This window comes from Ahaetulla prasina, chromosome 3 (assembly GCF_028640845.1).
Source record: "Ahaetulla prasina isolate Xishuangbanna chromosome 3, ASM2864084v1, whole genome shotgun sequence".
Taxonomy (NCBI): Eukaryota; Metazoa; Chordata; class Lepidosauria; order Squamata; family Colubridae; genus Ahaetulla; species Ahaetulla prasina.
In genome coordinates this window covers 127622977-127642226 of record NC_080541.1, presented here as the reverse complement: position 1 = coordinate 127642226, position 19250 = coordinate 127622977, and the positions used below count along the sequence as shown (strand labels likewise).

Genomic DNA, 19250 nt, shown 5'->3' with positions numbered 1-19250 from the left:
CTCCCCTGATGAAGGAGGGAGCGGGTCACCAAACAGGGCGGCTGGGCGGTTATCTGCCGATGCAATGAGGGAGGAGGCGAGGTACGCCTCGCTTCCTCATTGCCACTAGGTAAGCCCTAGTATAGGACTTCACTAGTGTCCGATCAGCTTCTGAACGGCTAGACCTCCAGGAACTCTCTAGGCGTCTTCTCCGCGCTTCATCCTCTCAGCTCCTCGGAGAACCAAGGAGCTGGTTGGGACCTGCGCCGGGTCAGAGGTCGCAAAGGCACGACCGGTCTAAGGCCCCGCGGCCCGTTCCCAGGCGCAACAAGTTCCTCAGCCGAGCCGTGAGCCAGACCCTCAGGAAATGGCCCAAGCTCCGTCCGGAACCCCTCCGGGTCCATCAGGCGCCTGGGGCCGGAACCAGCGTGTCGGCTCCGTCTCCCTGCGGTGGTGAATGGCGGTCAGAAAGTCCAGGCGAAGAAGAGTGATCTGACCATGACAAAGGTTCAGTGACTATTTCCTTTAAGTCCAGATCTCTCAACCACTGACCAGAGACAAAAATCAGGTCCAGAGTGCCTCCCCCGATGTGAGTAGGGCCATCAACTACTTGGGTCAGGTCCAAGGCCGTCATGGAAGCCATGAACTCCCGAGCTACCGTCGATGACGAGCCGGACGATGGCAAGTTAAAGTCCCCCACGACTAAAAGTCTGGGGGTCTCAACTGCCACCCCAGCAAGCACCTCCAGGAGCTCGGGCAGGGCAGCTGTCACGTAGCAAGGAGCCAGGTACGCGACCAGCAAGCCCATCTGACATCTATGACCCCATCTCACAAAGAGGGATTCGCACCCGGCAATCTGAGGTACAGTGGTCTCCCTCGGCTCTAGACTCTCTCTAATCACAACCGCCACCCCACCACCCCTACCCTGGCCCCTCGGCTGATGAAATGCTCGGAAACCCGGTGGGCACATCTGAACAAGGGGCACGCCCCCTTCTGGGCCCAACCAGGTCTCCGTAACGCCCATAAGGTCCGCGGCACCCCCCTGAATAAGATCGTGAATTAGGGGGGCCTTATTGGCCACGGACCGTGCATTGCATAACATCAGCCGAAGGCCAGGGCCCTGAGGATCCTGATCATCCGGGGAACGGGAGAAGTTTGAGGGCTCGGGGCGCGCGATCGCCTGTAAGCATCGAGCGCGCACCCCCCTAACATGATATGAGCCCCCACTTCCGCCATATCTGCCCCTCCCCCTTACCGTGGAAATAGCACCACCCTCAACCAATGGAACACCGACTCCCCCCATGACCCTCGGACCCACCAACCCCCCGCCACGAGCATGCGCAGGAACTGGACTCCCCCCCGACGGGTTACCCCCAACACCCACTCCTTCCCTCCCACCCCCCAGCCCGAACCCGTCGGTTTCCTCCCACCCCTTAAAATCCCCTTTAAAACTCCCCCTAAAAAATCTATTAAAACAGCCAATTAAAAAACCCCTAAGCCTCCTATTTTTCGCATGCCACCTCTCGGGACTCCAAAGCCCGTCCTCAAGGTGGGCCCTCGATAATTTGGAGGGCCAGACCCGCGAGAGAGGGGCATCTCGCAGGGCAAGTAGGTCAGCCGCGGTAAATGTTCGCATCAGTGAGACGGTCCGGGCAAGGCCCATCCTGGGCTGGTCAAGTTGGCAGCAAAAGTCACAATAGATGGTAAAAATGACCATGACCAGTCTGTCCTGATGGGAAATAGTTCGAGATAATCCATGTGCGGTAGATGACAAAACCGCTGACTCAGCGGTTAAATAGTTACTAAAGACTGCTAATTTTTATTTCCTCATGATAGATTGTTGTATCTCTGTAGAACAGCCTTCCTCAATCTAGTGCCCTCAAATTTGGTGATATATCTAGTCCTAGAATGAAGAATATTTGTAGCTCAGGGTTGAATTGAGGGGGTCTTTGGTGCTCTCTGAGCTTGCTTGTTTTCTTGCAGACATTTTGTTACCCTAACTAGGTAACATCATCAGTGTTAGCCATCACTGGCACTGATGATGTTACTTCGTTGGGGTAATGAAACGTTTGCAAGAAAACTGCAAGCTCAGAGAACACCATAGTCCTAGAATTCGTGGTCAGCATACCAACAAACATTAGTGTTTTCTTCCTTCATCTCAGAATATTTTTTTTAAAATGGCATTTTAGAAGTTCAAGGGATCTCTTGTTATTTTAGAAAGATTTGTTTCTGCCCCACTAAGAAAAGTACAATTAAAATGTATGTTGTCAAAATGAAGAATCACTGCCAGAGGTAATTTGAAAAGTCTTAGTTCCTTGCTGAGAAAACAGAAGTGTCTCCTAGGTAACTCAACTGTCAACGTTGAAGAGAAATATCTGGCTAATTATGACCTACAGCAGTATAATATGAATCACAGCAAGTATAAATATCTGTCCTGGAATTGACCCAATGCACTTTGAATTCAAGAACTGGATTTTCATGAAGCTGATAAGTATTATTTTAATTCAAATGTCAACATTCACAACTGGTAACTGTTGCAATAATTCAATTTCACAAATATTTCCCCCTGACGTTTGTACTAATCAAAATGGAATCCCTATAGGAATATACAAGAAGACTAAATTTATTTCTCCCAAGCATTTGGAAGCAATTTGGACAACACAAAGTTGGAATTGTTACCAGAATGACAGCCAGGATACTAGTCAAACTAGGTTAAGCAAAGCCAACATACAGCCTGTCATTGAAACCATAGGGTTACTCTCTAATGTTCTGTGGAGTCAAAACAATCTTGTAGAGGGAGCATCCTATATATTGCATGAACCTTAGAATAGATTCTAAGGAACATAGGAAGGTTGCATTTTCATGCAGTAGCATAGGAATCTAGATATACGTGCATATTTACTCAGAGACTGGAATTCTCCATGTTTTAATCACAATCATGTAGACATTTTGTTCTACATTTTACTGATTTTGTTTTACAATGTTTTAAAGATGATTTGAAATTTGATTATCTCTAGGGATTTAGGAACAGACTTTATAATAGTTCTACAAATCCAAAGTTACCATAATTTTACTAGTGGTTTCTACTTCTTTTGAAAATATTTGGTCAACTGACCCATAGGAGCAGAGAAAACAACATAATGGCAACTTTAATAGGTGTTGTTACTTTAAAGCCATATTTTTTAAACTTAGCAACTTTAATATGCTGGCTGGGGGATTCTGGAAGTTGAAGTCCATGCATCTTAAAATTGCTAAGGTTAAAAAACACTGTTTAAAGTCATAACACTCACTGTGGCTTTTTACTGATTATTACTATGGCCTTTTTTTAAAAAAAAATCAAATTTTGACATTGATACAACTTTGCTCAATAACTTGAATTTCTGTTTTTTCATATCTCTCTTCCCCAATTATACAAAAAGAAATTCCTTTATATTTCCATATTTTATTACTTGGGACTTTAAAAACAAAGAAGGAATGGTGCTATTTTATAGTTAGAGAGCATATGCAGAAACAGTACTTAGCTACAATACAATCAATGACTTCATAAATGAAGGCAAGTATATGGGACCAAGGATAATGTTGCATGATCCAATCTTGGTCAGTCACCGGGACCAGAGATTTAGTTTTTTGAGTCTAAAAGTCCCAGTGACTGACCCAGTTCTTGAATAATATCAGCCAGATTTGATAGACAATCCTTAATCCTTATGATTTATATTGCTATATTGATCATCAGTTGTGTTGTAAATGTTGTACCTTGATGAACGTATCTTTTCTTTTATGTACACTGAGAGCATATGCACCAAGACAAATTCCTTGTGTGTCCAATCACACTTGGCCAATAAAATTCTATTCTATTCTATTCTATTCTAATATGATTATCTGAGTTTATGCTCCAATCATAAAGAAAAAGAGGAGACTGGTGAACAGAAGATGCCAGAAATATATGCTCCTTGTGTTGGTTACTAGAATGCCAAAATTGGAAACATTAAAGAAGAAAACATAGTCGGGCAGTTTGATTTTGGAAATAAAAATGAAATAGGAGAATGACTTATTAATTTTTTCTACTCCAATTATTTATTACTAATACCATCTTCAAACAAACAAAACAATGCCTATTTTATTATTGGTAAAAAGAAGTAGAGCATCAAATACATGGCCTGATGCTGACTGCAGAACAGTTCATAACTATTTATGTTCAATTTCCAAGTTAAGGAAATGAAGTAAAAAAACTAGTCTACCAGATATGATCTTGACCCACCATTTTCAATGAATACATTGGGAATCACCCTGAACTCTTGAACCTTATTGATGAAGAACCCAGAGGAACTCTGGAATGAAGTTAAATATTTGTTAAAGTCCAACATGAAAAGAGTCTGCCAAAGAAAAAGAAACAAAAGGAAACAAGCTGGAAGTTAGAACAAAAAATGAACATTTCCAAGAACAGAAGCCAACGCCAAAAATGCCAGGAAACAATTTTCAATGAAGTATTTCAGAAAGCTGATAGAAGAAGCAGTGTTATAATGCCATCAATAAAGACAATGAAATAGACATGGAAGGGTCTTCCAAAGGATCTCTGAATAAATATGTAGATTACAACCTGGAACTGATTTGCTAAAGGATGCCAAAGGACAGATAATATCTGATTCAATAACTGATTGAAAGATCAAAGAAAGATGGAAGAGTATACTAAAATACTAGCAGGGATATTAATGTTCATAAGACCTTAAAAATACTCCCTACTTTTAAAAAACCTCTTGTATTGGATAATGAAGTAAGATGAGCACACTGGTCATTACAAATTGGAAGACTATAGGAACTGATGGAATACCCATGTAAATATAGCAAGCAACAGAAAAAAATGTCAGTAAAGTTTTTAACCAAGGTAGGATAGCAAAGCTGGAAAACGACACAAGAAATTGAAAGAGGTCTCTCTACATTCTACACTACGATCTACCACTCTACATTGGAGTGAGTGAGGGAGAAAGAGGGGGGGGGAGAGAGAGAACTGAACTGAAGAAAATGACTTACACCATTAAATATATACCGTATATACTCGAATATAAGCCGATCCGAGTATAAGCCGAGGTCCCCAATTTTACCCCAAAAAACTGGGGTAAACTGGGGACTCGAGTATAAGCCGAGGGAGGGAAATGAGGCAGCTACCGGTCAGGGAAAGCCTCCCTCCCTCAGCCGAGAAGGCTGGCGGCTCCCCCGCCCCATCCTCTCACTGCACCGGCAGGGCTTCCCCGCACTAATGCAAAAGCCCGCCAAGTTTGCACCATCCGGTATAATGTGAAAAAAAGAAAAAAAAAAACTCGAGTATAAGCCGTATATACTCGAGTATAAGCCGAGGGGACGTTTTTCAGCACAAAAAACATGCTGAAAAACTCGGCTTATACTCGAGTATATACAGTACTCTGGGAATTCCTAGGGAGGAGCTGTTCTAACTCTGTTCCTCACACTCTAAGCTACACTCTCTTTGGCTCTTCTGGAATGCACTCTTTAATCTCATTTGCAGTGCAATCATGTTTAGGATCATCCAAGAATTCTATATAGAAAAAGATGTTCAACTGGGTTTAGAAAAGGCCAAGAGTTACTGTATTGCTGATGCATGTTGGATAAATGAGAAAGCCAAAGAATAACAAAAATAAATCAATATATGCTTCACTGATTATAGAATAGAATAGAATAGAATAGAATAGAATAGAATAGAATAGAATTTTTTATTGGCCAAGTGTGATTGGACACACAAGAAAGTGTGGAGTACAAATAATATTTTATTCTTATATACATGATTCTAAAGTGCATGATAGACAGAGCCACAAAACTGAAATTGCCTAAAGATCCTGAAAGGAAAGGAGACTGATAACAATAATCAGGTTGTTGCTTTTTTCTGTGGCATGAAGGGAGTCAATACATTGGTACAATTAAGGACATTATTTATGTTAGAAGGTGTAGTCTCAATAGTATGAGTGGACTTGGAGCCTCATTATAAGACCAGAATGTAGAGGCCAGCCCATGATAAGGCCAACTCATGTGGCTAACAGATTCTGCATTCTTTCTATAAAGCTATAATTTGTTCTGCTTTTGTATGTCCTGTGAATAATTTCAGAAGGGATACAATTAGTAACCATATGGGCTTTGGGGTTCTTCTGGGTTCTTTTGTTGAGGAACTCTGTGATCACTGTAGTTGTGCACTCCAGTAAATCTATATATATAATCTATTTCCAAACACTTTGGTTCTTTAGTTTTCCCACAACAATAAACTTTATTTTGATTATGTCAAGCTATGGAATGTGTTAGAAAAATGGGAATCCTGATATAGGAGATGATCAGGCAGAGCCCGAAAGTGGAATCAAATGCATCATCAGGTTAGAATCCTTATGAAGTTACAAGAGACCTAAATCCAGCCCCCTGTGAATTCCCTTGACTCTTATCTAGCGCCAATTTGACTTGACTGTTAGTAGATCAGATTTTTGCATGTAAGTAGCATTTAACAAAACTTTTACTGCTTTAAAACTCTACTCCTGTTCCTGGTTACTTGCGCCTGTTACCCAGAACTTTTCATTCTGCTTATGCCAACCTTTATACAGGTCAGTACAAACAACTCCTAGATTCTCCCATATTACTCTCCCATCTATTGCATAAGCTACATTGGCTTACAACCTTTCTTACAACCTTTCATTTAGTGACCAAAGTTACAACAGCACTGAAAAAAGTGACTTATAATTTTTCACACTTACGACCACTGCAGCACATCCATGGTCAAAATCTGGATGCTTGGCAACTGGCTAACATTTATCACCATTGCAGTGTTCCAGGATCAGGTGATCACCTTTTGTGATTTACTGACAAGCAAAGTCAATGGAGAAGCCAGATTCACTTAACAACTGTGTTACAAACTTAACCACTGGGGCAAGAAAGGTCGTAAAATGGGGCAAAAGTTACTTAACAACCATCTCTCTTAGCAACATAATTATGGGGCTAAATAGTCATAAATCAAGGACTATCTGTACAATTCAAGGTGCTAGTCATCACCTTTAAGCCTTACATGTTGTGGGAACACGTTATTTGCAGGACCATCTTTCTCTGAGGGTATCTATCCATCCCAGCAGGGCAGACAAGGTAGGCACACTCAACATTGCCATTTTGTGTATATGACTTGTCCACTGCAATACCTACAGAATAGAATACCTTCCCCGGAGATATGATAGACCCCACCCCCGCCCTCTTATCCTTCCAGAGAGCATTGAAGACCTGGCTCCTCCCTCCCCACCCCCAGTATTGGGATATGATGAGATTAAAATGGGATGAAAATGTTGGGACTGCATCAGGGAAGTGTGGTTGTGGCATCTTGTTTTTGGGTATTTGGTATTTTTTGGTTTTGGTTTACCATTTCTTTTGTTTCTGTTGCTGACTACATTGTTTTATTTATTGGTTATAAACCACCCAGGGCTTAACTCTAAGATGGACAGCTACACAATTTTTAAAAATTAATAAATAAGCTGAAAAAGCATGTTACTGTAATGAGAAAATCAATATAAGAAGCTATTTTCTAATCTGCTTAAATCCAACTGATTGGAAAAGGAGATGATTACTTAAAATGTTTTAATAGAAATATAAAAACAGGACACTAAAACCACCTTTGGGTTTGGGAATATATCTTGACAACAGATGAAACAGAAATAGCAACCTATTTATCTAACGAATCTATCACTATTCAGTAAATAGTGAAGATAAAAGGACAGGTTTACTATACAAAATTGTAGGAAAAGGCTAAGACTTACTACAATTGCATGTGTTTAGCATTGTCCTGAAGTGTGAGAACCACAACCTTCTGAATTCCCATCCAGCATGCTCTATGGATGAGAATTACAGTACCAACATATTTAAAGAGCTGCAATCTGAAAAAGATTGGCATACATATATTTCTCTAAATCTGTAAAGTAAAATAAACAAAAATGCAGAATTTGCCTGATTAAATGCTTACCAGGGTTTGTCACAGTTAATTCTTAGGTAGAGATCATCCGGGAATTTAAGGGCTTTTGGCTAAACTGAGTGCTAGGAAAAGCAATCTGAAAAAGAGGTTATGGCAAACGGCTTCTGCAATACTGCCAAAGAACCTGCATCTTCACTTTTTTAATGAAACAATTTTTTTAAAATTAAAATTGAAACACAACATGACACAAAGGTAAAATAAATGTAAATAAGTAACAATGAGTGTTTAGAGAAATAGTCACATTTACCCATAATAAAATTATTTATACACAAATAACTAAAGAATTCCATGTGGAGACCAAAAAAAAATCCACCATACAATGCTACCATAGCAACATAATGAAGTGGCATGACATCCATTAATATCAGTCTCAGTGATAAATGAGTACATCACCACTTACTACTGAATCCGTTACAAAGTACAGAAAAAACTGATAAATTAAGCAATATGAGATGCCGCTCCAACACAAAGAGGAATTCTAAGAGATGCGTCCAACAAAAAAATAATGAAAACCACACCTCACAAATCAGATCAAATGCATCTGAATGAAACATAGTTTTCACAAATTCAGACTTTATCGATCAGATATTTCTAGTCCAGATGTATCCAGAAAAACTTTCAGAGTTGTTTCACAATGTGGAGATCCTGTGAACTACACAACAGAAAAATCTTTTAAAATCAGTTTAAAACAGGGATCCCCAACCCCTGGGTCACAGACCGGGTTCTGGCCTGTTAGGAACCAAGGCATACAGCTGGAGGTGAGCAATGGGTGAGCAAAGCTTCATCTATATCTGCAGCCTCTCCCCAGCGCTAGCATCACCATATCTCATAGATCATCAATTAAATAATAATAATAATAATAATAATAATAATAATAATAATAATAATAATAATAATAATAATAATAATAATAATAATAATTATTATTATTATTATCAAGAATTAGATTCTCATAGAAGCGCAAATCCTACTGTAAACTGCATATGCAAGGGATCTAGGTTGTGTACTCTCCTTCCCCCCCAAGTCCATGGAAAAATTGTCTTCCACAAAACTCGTCCCTGGTGCCACAAAGGATGGGGACCGCTGGCTTAAAACATAAATATTACGTTTCATCTCATTCAGATATATCCTTATCAATGTACATATAGATTATATATGGAAAGTGTCTCTTTAAAACATATGCATTAGTAGAATTTCACTACACAGCAAAATGAAATATGCACAGCTTGATCTGAAGCTAACTATCTGGAGATGGACAAATACTAAATGCAGTGGTGTCCAGTTCAGATGAAAGCAAATTAATCTGATCTCCTTATGGTCTGGTGAGAAAATAGCATATAAAAAAATATTGAGACGTGTGAAAATTAATCCAATGATACAGGACACAAATGCATGATCTTAAATAAACCGTATTGTATCTCCTTGTGTAAAATCCTAATACTATCAAGACAGGAAAACGAGGAATTCTTTGGTATCAAATGAATCTAATTTGAAAGGTGATTTATTAATCATACACCTTATTGTTTAACATTGTGGGATACAGTATTTGAGAGACATGATCCATTAGTTTTATTAATAATACTTTGCTGATTCAATGATAGTAAATACACTGAGGTTCTGTGATCCACTGGCATCTTTAATGACAATTTCTTTCTTTGGTTTTAAAGCATCAAGAATTCCATTTCAACATAAAGCAAGCAAACGAGCAAACAACTTATGTTGTGAGAATAGAAATAACATATGGGGATATTTTGCTTGATATCTAAAATTGAAATACATGCTTCATGTAGCCACTTGCTTTGTTTTTATTAGTGCCAAATAAATGCAATTTTAGTGTTACTTCATTAATTCTTATTTATGGAAAGCAGCCCACATTTTTGCACACATTGACATATTAGTCATGTACAAAATAATGAAAGATGTGATCCAAGATTAGCTTTGCTGTCTATATTTAGCCAAGCATTTTACAAACTTTACCAAAAGGAAAGAAGCTGCATTACACAATTATAGCAGCCTTTGGCAAACAATGCCCCTAAATTTTGAGCATCCTATATTTAGGTATTTACCATTTCACGCTTCCTCTTTTTTATGCCAGTACAAATCTAAGCCTAATGAGAAACAAGCCATAACATAAATAAAACTGTTATTATTTAAGCAGCTAAATAGAAACATCAGTGTTCTCTGATTTAGAAATAATGAAAAAAATGCCTGTTTAATTCATAGTGTTGGCTTCTGGAGTAAGCTGCACTGAAGCCACAGATCTGAAAAAGAACAGTGCTTAAAAGCACAATGGAAAAAACTTGAAAAAAGCTATTTAAAATGGACACTTGAAGTATTCCTAAGGTCATGCCCCTGAGGTGAGATTGGCTCCATCTTGGCCAACTTCCCAAAAGTCACTGAAAACCAGGTTGTCTCAATAGACAAAAGTAATAGGTATTTGATGAAGTGGTTCTACAGTTCAAAATTTGACACTCCCACTTATCCTTTTTATAATAATCGTAATTTTTATACTTCCTGAATGTTTTTAAAAATATTGTTTGTTTATCTGCTGCCCAGAGTCAAATGATGTGACTTATAGTTTATAAGTTGCAGTGGTTGCCAGTAAGTTTCCAGTTGTAATTTAAGACATTGGTTATTACCTGTAATGTCATACACAGCATAGGGATAGCGGCATACAGTTAGATAACTGGCGGGGTCCCTAACCCGTGGTCCATGGACTAGTACCAGGCCGCAGCATGCCATAAACTCGACTGTGTAAACAAGCAAAGCCCCATCCGCTGCATGCAGGCAACATGCGAAACCATGCCACCTCTGGTCCGTGCAAAACCTTTCTCCACAGAAGCTGTCCCTGGTATCCAAAAGTTTGGAGGCCAATGATCTGGGGATCACTTGTCTCCCATATAGTTTACCTGTCTTGCAACAGACAAGAAGTTACCTTGTTTTGGGTTCCATTAATCAAGCAACTAGCCAGATTAGGAAAAGTGTCTTCGGTGTCATATCATTAGCCTTCTGGAGTAGCATTCCCATAGAGGTTCATGTTGGCCTCTATCTTAACCACTTTCAACTGGCCCTAAAATCTTGGCCATTTCTCCATGTCTTGGATTACGTTGGAAATGATATAGGGCAGGGGTCTCTAACCCTGGCAACTTTAAGCCTCGAGGACTTCAACTCCCAAAATTGGCAAAGCTGGCTGGGGAATTTTGGGAGTTGAAATCCTCTAACCCTGGAGTTGCCAAGGTTGGGGACCCCTGATATAAGGTTCTCCCCCACCTCCCAGGATGACTATCTTCTTTTCTTAAACTAATGTTTCATTTCACGAAACACTGAAAGCATTGTTTTGGAATTGTGCGGATTAGAAATTTGAAAAATTAAAGTGACATTGTCAGAGAAGTAGTTATCATCTTCAAAAAGGTAACAGCTTACATCAGTTAGATACTTTTTCCAATGGAAGTTGTATAAAACCACTGGGATATGTAGAACAGAAATTTTAATGGTTAAAGAGCTTGTTATAAATTAATGAAATCTCCATTTTTGCAAAAATGCTACAGACATTTGGCATTTTTTAAATCTACCCAACCAAGATGAAAACAAAACTAAAAAACAAATAGGCTTTCCATTTTAAATTAATAAATTTTCTGAGATTAACCAGATGGTTCAGATTGTTATAAATGCCTGAAAATCCTAAGTCAGCATGGTTTGGGGTAGCATTATGTCTGAACAAGAATAGAATTCCACTCTTCATGCTGTGACTCAGACAAACATAAAGACCCCCTATGCTTATAATAATTTCTTTTGGGGAGCTTTACACATCTACCACTCTAATTTTTATTGTGACGGGATAGTTTTCCAAGGTTAAATTGCAACAAACCTAAGAGAAGAATGACAGCTATAGTTACTTAGTATTCTGATGTTCTAGGCCAGATGTAAATTAAGTCAGGGGTCTCCAACTTTGGGCACTTTAAGACTTGTAGACATCAACTCCCAGAATTCCCCAGCCAGCATCCTGAAGTCCACAAGTCTTAAAGTGGCCAAGTTTGGAAACCCCTGAGCTAAGTAACAGTTGGGATCTTACATAATTGTCCTAATACCATCTTTTCTACATCTCATTTTGAGAGCTATGTCTGGACCGGTAGTGAGTTTCACTTACTTTTGCTACCGGTTCAGAACTGTGAGCGTGTGATTTTGCGCATGCACAGAACCTTCTGCACATACGCAGAGCGTCTGTGATGACATCTGGGCAGATGGCCAGATTCTGCAGCCGCCGCTGCCAGTTTGCCTGAACTGGGGCGAACCAGTAGAAACCCACCACTGGTTAAGATCCAGGAAAAGTGCTTTAATGAAAACAAATCAATGTAAGAATGTTGTAAGAGTGGTTTCTTCGGTTGAAGGAGGTCACATTATTTTCCAGTCCTCTTGTCGTGTCCCACTCCTCCGCTGACGGCCGGGTCAGGGAAATCCGAATCAGGCTTGCCTCTGCAGCTCTGCCCAAAGTCCTAGCAAAGTCCTCAGAGCAGGCAGGAGACCAGTAAGTGACTTCAGCAAGATAAGTTCGACTTTGCCTGACTCAGAGACTGCCAGAAAGCAGATCCTTTATATAGGCCATGGGGTGTGGCTCCATGACTCAGCACTCATTAAGGCCTGCCTCCTTCCTTCTGTTGCCTCCGCCTATCCAGTCTTCTGATGCGAGGGTCACTCCAATCAGCAGCTGTTGGAAGTAAACTTTCCTCAGGCTCACATGCTGTGGAGGAGGGGGAGGGGTCTAGCTGCTCCGTTTGCCTGGGCATGGAGCCAGGGCTGGGGCCGGGGGATGCTCCCTCCTCTGCAGCCTGCTTGGGCATGGAGCCAGGGCTGGGACCGGGAGGCATACATTCCTCCGTGTTCGGGAGCAGATAAGAAGGCCCCGGCTGCTATGAGAGCGGACAAGACACAACACCTCTATTCATAAAGCTTCTCTGTGCTACAGACTAATATGTTTTCCTTTGTATAATCAGTGTCGTTCTCACAACAAATTCCTTTTCCCTGTATTACATCAAATAAATGTCTTAGAACATCTTTAGAAAAAAAGAATTCCACTAATTTTTGAAAGGAAAAGGAATGAGACATTTATTTTATTTGCTTTCCACTGACAACATTCTTCCATGTTCATGTCTTGCACTGTTTGGATCTGGTTTAACAGGACAATATGGTTTTAATTCTATGGTTAAGTAAAATTGATTGCTATACAAAGAGAATCTGAACGTTTTCAGAGATAGAAACCTCTTACTTAATTTCAAACATACAAAGATCTGTTGTTGCATTATGTTGTACCCAAAGATTTTTCCCAAGGGAGATAAACTCCCTTTGTTAGAAGATAGCTGATGTTAATAAAGCAATAATTACGTTTTGTCCAATGTTGCCCAGGCTAATAAAAAAAATCTATTTGAGATAAAATCGCTCAGCTCCGGGACGGTCTGGACCGAAATTGGGATGATCCAAGCGAGGGAGAGGAGGCACCTCTTGTTGAGCCTGTTTGGGATGAGTTTGACCCTGTGGCTCCCGAGGACGTGGACAGGTTGTTGGGGAGGCTTCACGCCACTACATGTTTACTGGACCCGTGTCCTTCCTGGCTGGTACTGGCCACTCAGGAGGTGACACGAGGCTGGCTCCAGAGGATTATCAATGCTTCTTTGCTGGATGGGGTTTTCCCTGCCGCCTTGAAAGAGGCGGTGGTGAGACCCCTCCTCAAGAAGCCCTCCCTGGACCCAGCTATTTTGGGTAACTATCGTCCAGTCTCCAACCTTCGCTTCGTTACGAAGGTTGTAGAGAGTGCTGTGGCGCGACAGCTACCCCAATACCTGGATGAAGCCATCTATCTAGACCCGTTCCAGTCCGGCTTTCGACCCGGATACAGCACGGAGACAGCTTTGGTCGCATTGGTGGATGATCTCTGGCGGGCCAGGGACAGGGGGTACTCCTCTGCCCTGGTCCTATTAGACCTCTCAGCGGCTTTTGATACCATCGACCATGGTATCTTGCTGCGCCGGTTGGGGGGATTGGGAGTGGGAGGCACCGTGCATCGGTGGTTCTCCTCCTATCTCTCTGACCGGTCGCAGACGGTGTTGACAGGGGGGCAGAGGTCGGCCGCGAGGTGCCTCACTTGTGGGGTCCCGCAGGGGTCGATTCTCTCGCCCCTGCTGTTCAACATCTACATGAAGCCGTTGGGTGAGATCATCAGTGGCTTCGGGGTGAGATACCAACAGTACGCTGATGACACCCAGCTGTACTTTTCCACCCCGGGCCACCCCAATGAAGTTGTTGAAGTGCTGTCCCAGTGTTTGGAAGCCGTACGAGTCTGGATGGGGAGAAACAGGCTCAAGCTTAATCCCTCTAAGACGGAGTGGCTGTGGATGCCGGCATCCCGATTCAGTCAACTGCAGCCGCGGTTGACTGTTGGAGGCGAGTTACTGGCCCCAAAGGACAGGGTGCGCAACTTAGGTGTCCTCCTGGATGATCGGCTGTCGTTTGAAGATCATTTGACGGCCGTCTCCAGGAGGGCCTTCCACCAGGTCCGCCTGGTTCGGCAGTTGCGCCCCTTCCTTGATCGGGATGCCTTGTGCACAGTCACTCATGCGCTCGTTACCTCTCGCTTGGATTATTGTAATGCTTTCTACATGGGGCTCCCCCTGAAGTGCACTCGGAGGCTTCAGTTAGTCCAGAATGCAGCTGCGCGGGTGATAGAGGGAGCTACGCATAGCTCCCATGTAACACCGCTCCTGCGCAGACTGCACTGGCTACCTGTGGCCTTTCGAGTGCACTTTAAGGTGTTGGTTACGACCTTTAAAGCGCTCCATGGCTTAGGGCCTGGGTACCTACGGGACCGTCTGCTGTTACCACATGCCTCCCACCGACCCGTACGCTCTCACAGAGAGGGACTTCTCAGGGTGCCGTCCGCCAAGCAATGTCGGCTGGCGGCCCCCAGGGGAAGGGCCTTCTCTGTGGGGCTCCACACTCTGGAACGAGCTTCCCCAGGTTTACGCCAAATACCTGACCTTCGGACTTTTCGCATGAACTGAAGACACACCTTTTATCCAGCAGGCTGGCTTAAATTGAATTTTAAATGTCAAATTTTATTAATTTTAAATGGGGTTTTTTAGTGTATGGTAAATTTTAAATTGTCAGGCTAATTTAAATAAGTTTTTTAAATTGCATTTTAATTGTATTTTGTATTGTTTGTTTTATTCTGCCTGTACACCGCCCTGAGTCCTTCGGGAGAAGGGCGGTATAAAAATCAAATAAATAAATAAATAAATAAAAGTCAGAAAGTGACTTTAATAGAATGTGAAATACAATAAATTTCAAACAATATTCTCAATTTTTTAGAATGAGTATGTTTTCTTTCAAGAAATATGCCTATGCCTGTCTTTGCTTGATTCCTATCTGATTATTCCAGAAACCTTTTTGGATTTTTTATGAATCAGACATCCACTATGATACTCCAGCAGGGCACCATAAAGCTTGTGAACAAGAGGTAGAAAGGCGTTAAATATAAATATTGCTAATTTAAACATAGTTAAATATTAATACCAAACAATTAAATAGAAGACAGACATGCATTCCAAAGAATTAAAAACATTTGGCGGCCTTGCCCAAAGTGCTTCTGGCCAGAGATGTCAATCAGAATGAGTGGCAGTAAAAACTGGGAATTTCAGAGGGAAAGTTCAATAATTTGGAAAATATAAGATTAACTCTCTGGAATTATAAAGATGACTATGCCTTTCTAGATCAAGGTTATCCAACATATCTTAATCACAGATTGTTATGTGAGAAATAGAATCAATTATTTATTCAACTGAAATATATAAGTAGTACTCTTCAGATTCAAGTGCTATAAGTGCTACTTCAGAGAAAAATGCAGTCTATGCATTAACACTATTTTTATGGAGACATATTCGCTTTTTAAAATGATTTTTTTCCATATATTTGTAATGCCCAAGATTGAATGGCTTTAAATAGATAAAATACTTAGTATTTTAAAATTCTACTGGAGAGAAACAGAACTTTATCCATTCCCTTGCATAAAAATAAAATATGTTTCTACCTCACCACCCCCAATTACTACCAGAAGTATTCATAGTCAGTTTTCTATTTTATTTTTTTATCGAAAACTTTATAGAGTAATATAGAATACTTTGTAGATTTTAAAACTGTAAGTTATCTTTCATGGAAACTTGCAAATGAATTTCAAACATTTCTTATGCTTAAAAACGAATTTTTAAACAGGTTTCACCTTTCAGAAAGCTACCCACATTTACATATAACTAATACTACCCTTATATTTTTAACAGCAGGTATTCTGTTCTTTGGTCCTTGGAATTAAGTGCGATAAGATATTTCAGATCTCTTTCTTTTCACGTTCTTTCCATGGTGCAATGGAAAGTTCTGCATCCCATGCTTTTCCAGCATTATAGTTTCAACAGAGATCACCAAAAGGAAGCGGTCTGAGAGTATATATTGCTTTGGAGTCTTGGAGTCAGAGGATGGAGAACTATATTAGCTTTACAGACTGAAAGAGACTATTTTCTCCCATTTGCATTAATAGGTGAAAAATGGCTTTAAAGACAAAGACAATACATTTTAAAAGAAAGAGAATAACGCATCACTTTACCCTTTTATCTTCTTTTTCAAAAGACAACTGGACTTTTTTTTTGTTTTTCCTTGCATATGTTTCGCTTCTTATCCCAGAAGTTTCTTCAGTCCTGAATGAGAAACGAAACGTTTTCAAGGAAAAACAAAGTCCTGTTGTCTTTTTAAAAACCACCTTTGGGACAACCATGACCTGGATGACTGGGAATCTCCATAGAAATCCACCATTTTATCTTTCCTGCCAGCATTAACCCACAAGAGTTTGAATAAGAGACCCTCTAACTTTGGATCTTACAACCTCACTATTACAATTGCTCTGCCAGTAAACCTGATCCAGTCAATAAGTATGCACACTGAAACATTAAGTATTGAGTTATATACACACACTCAGTAAGATGTTCCTGATTTACGGAGGGAATAACACTAAGTGATGCTTATCTGATAATATACTAATGTCCTGGAGGAGAAAGCCACTTATTACATTATTGTTCAACGTGAATAAAAGCTAGCAACAGACATAGGTAAGTATATTTTCCTCTCAACTCTTCGTGGCTTCTATCAAACAGGGAAAATAATCTCATTATCAAAGTTTAGGGAAAGTTAAAGAAGTACTGTCTTAAATCAATGGATTGATGACAGATTTATTTGACATATTTCTATTTTTCCCACCTTTGTCCAAATATAGAATACTGAATAGGTGACCAACATTGTGTAATATTTGATGATCTCATAAGCCTTTTGGTCATTAAAATCCTATAAGTGTGAACTTTCTAAGTCCTGGTTTATAAGGTACCCTCAATATTTGATGCAATATAGTGATATCTATACAAGAAATCCTCAATTTATGACCAGTAATTTAATAACTGTTTCAAGTTACAACAGCCACAGAAAGAGTGCTGTATGGCCCATAAAACACTTCTGGCCATCGTAAAATGACTGCTGCCATATTCTCCCTGGGATCACATGACCGTATTTCAGGAAGCTCACATTTATGACTAGTTGCAGTATCCTGCAGCAAAATGATCCGTTTGCAGTGATTTTTTAAATCACTTTCTGTCATTGTTTGCTGGTTTCTGGCAAAAAATTCCATTTGAGAGAATGAGTTTGCATTTATGACCACACAATTCATTTAAGAATCTCCATAAAGGATAGTAAAATTGGGCCTGGTAACTTACGATCAGCAACTTACGATCAGCAACTTACGATCAGCAAGACTGAGAACCAAAATTCCAGTCTGACTGCAGTCATAAATTGAGGATTATCTGTACAGGAAAACATTTGTAATTGTTAAACTAAGTCAATATTAGATAGAGATGGGAACAGCATGCAGAAAACAAGTAAAAGCAAACTGTGCTTTTCCTATTTTCCTATCCTGTTGCAAAAAAGTCTTTTTTCTTCCAAGAACACTGGCATTTTCATAAGACAAGTAGAGATAGAGTATTTATTGTAAATGGTGTTGCTTCTTTGTTTACTTTTGATTCAGCAGTTCACAAATTTGTTCCCACTGTTCATTAGGTCTTAAACTTAAAGCATCAGGAGTGTGATAGCACCTTATTACTATAACTAATAAATATTTATATAATTTTTGCAAGAAGTTACAAAGCTCAAGTTAGGATAAAATTTTTCTAGATCAACAGAAATAAACACAGTGGTTTAATCTTCTAAATGCTATAAATAAAAATAGAATACCAAAAATCTAAATATTTAAAACGAAATTTAAAAACTTTAAATTTAAAGTATAGAGATACTAACACATTAAAGACAAAACTGTTAAAAGAGTGTGCATTGTTTTGTGACCAGGAAAAAACAAGACACAGCAGAAAACACAAAACAGCATAGAATGTGTTACAATACATATTTATGAGGTCTAAAATGGGAGGCCAATTTTCTGCATATAGCAATGAAAACTGAAAGAAATTTTGCATCTATCCTACAGATGGTAAGGTCCGGAAATAAAAAGCAAATGAGATTGTGCTCAAACAGACTGAACTTCTGTTAGAAAGTGAGGTTATAAGATTAAGGCTCAGTTTGTTGTAGAAAAGACACTGAAGGAATATTCAGTGCTAGAATCTTAGGTTTCTCCAGGACACTTTTTGCTCAACAAAATAAATACTTTTATACTTTTCCCCCAATATCACAAAGAGCAAATTATTAAAGCGGGTTAAGGAAAAAGCTCTACAATACACTAGGCAGATAATATTGAAAAAGTCATTTTCCTGGTTATATCCTGCTATTATTGAGTACCTAATATGTTCTGCACCATCTGGAGAGCTATGTCATACATTTGAAGCTGAATTGCAGCTCTAGCTCTTAATAACCTTAAAGCCAGAAGGAATGTGCATTGCTTCATATTTCCCAGGCTTTTTATACTGCTATTAGTGACCAATTTTAGCGAACGGCAATGTTTAATATCCCTTATGCTATGTACTTGTTGAAGTTACTCTTAGTAATAATCACTTTTAGTATCAGTTATAGTTACATTTCAATGCATATAGTAATGTATCTATTACCATCTTCCCTTCAATAGGTGACAGGAATCCTGTTTACAAAGTCTCCACATATTATATTGAATATCTCTAAACAAAAATATATACTGAAACTTTGAAAATATGTATGTTTATTAATATAGAATAAATCATTAATCCCTATT

The 19250-nt window shown here is 39.8% G+C and overlaps 1 protein-coding gene across 4 annotated transcripts in view; it reads right to left on the bottom strand.

Moving 5' to 3' along the window:
* C3H1orf21 (chromosome 3 C1orf21 homolog) overlaps positions 1–19250 on the bottom strand; it is a 143562-nt gene that overhangs the window by 69383 nt on the left and 54929 nt on the right. The gene's annotated exons all lie outside the window — the stretch shown is intronic.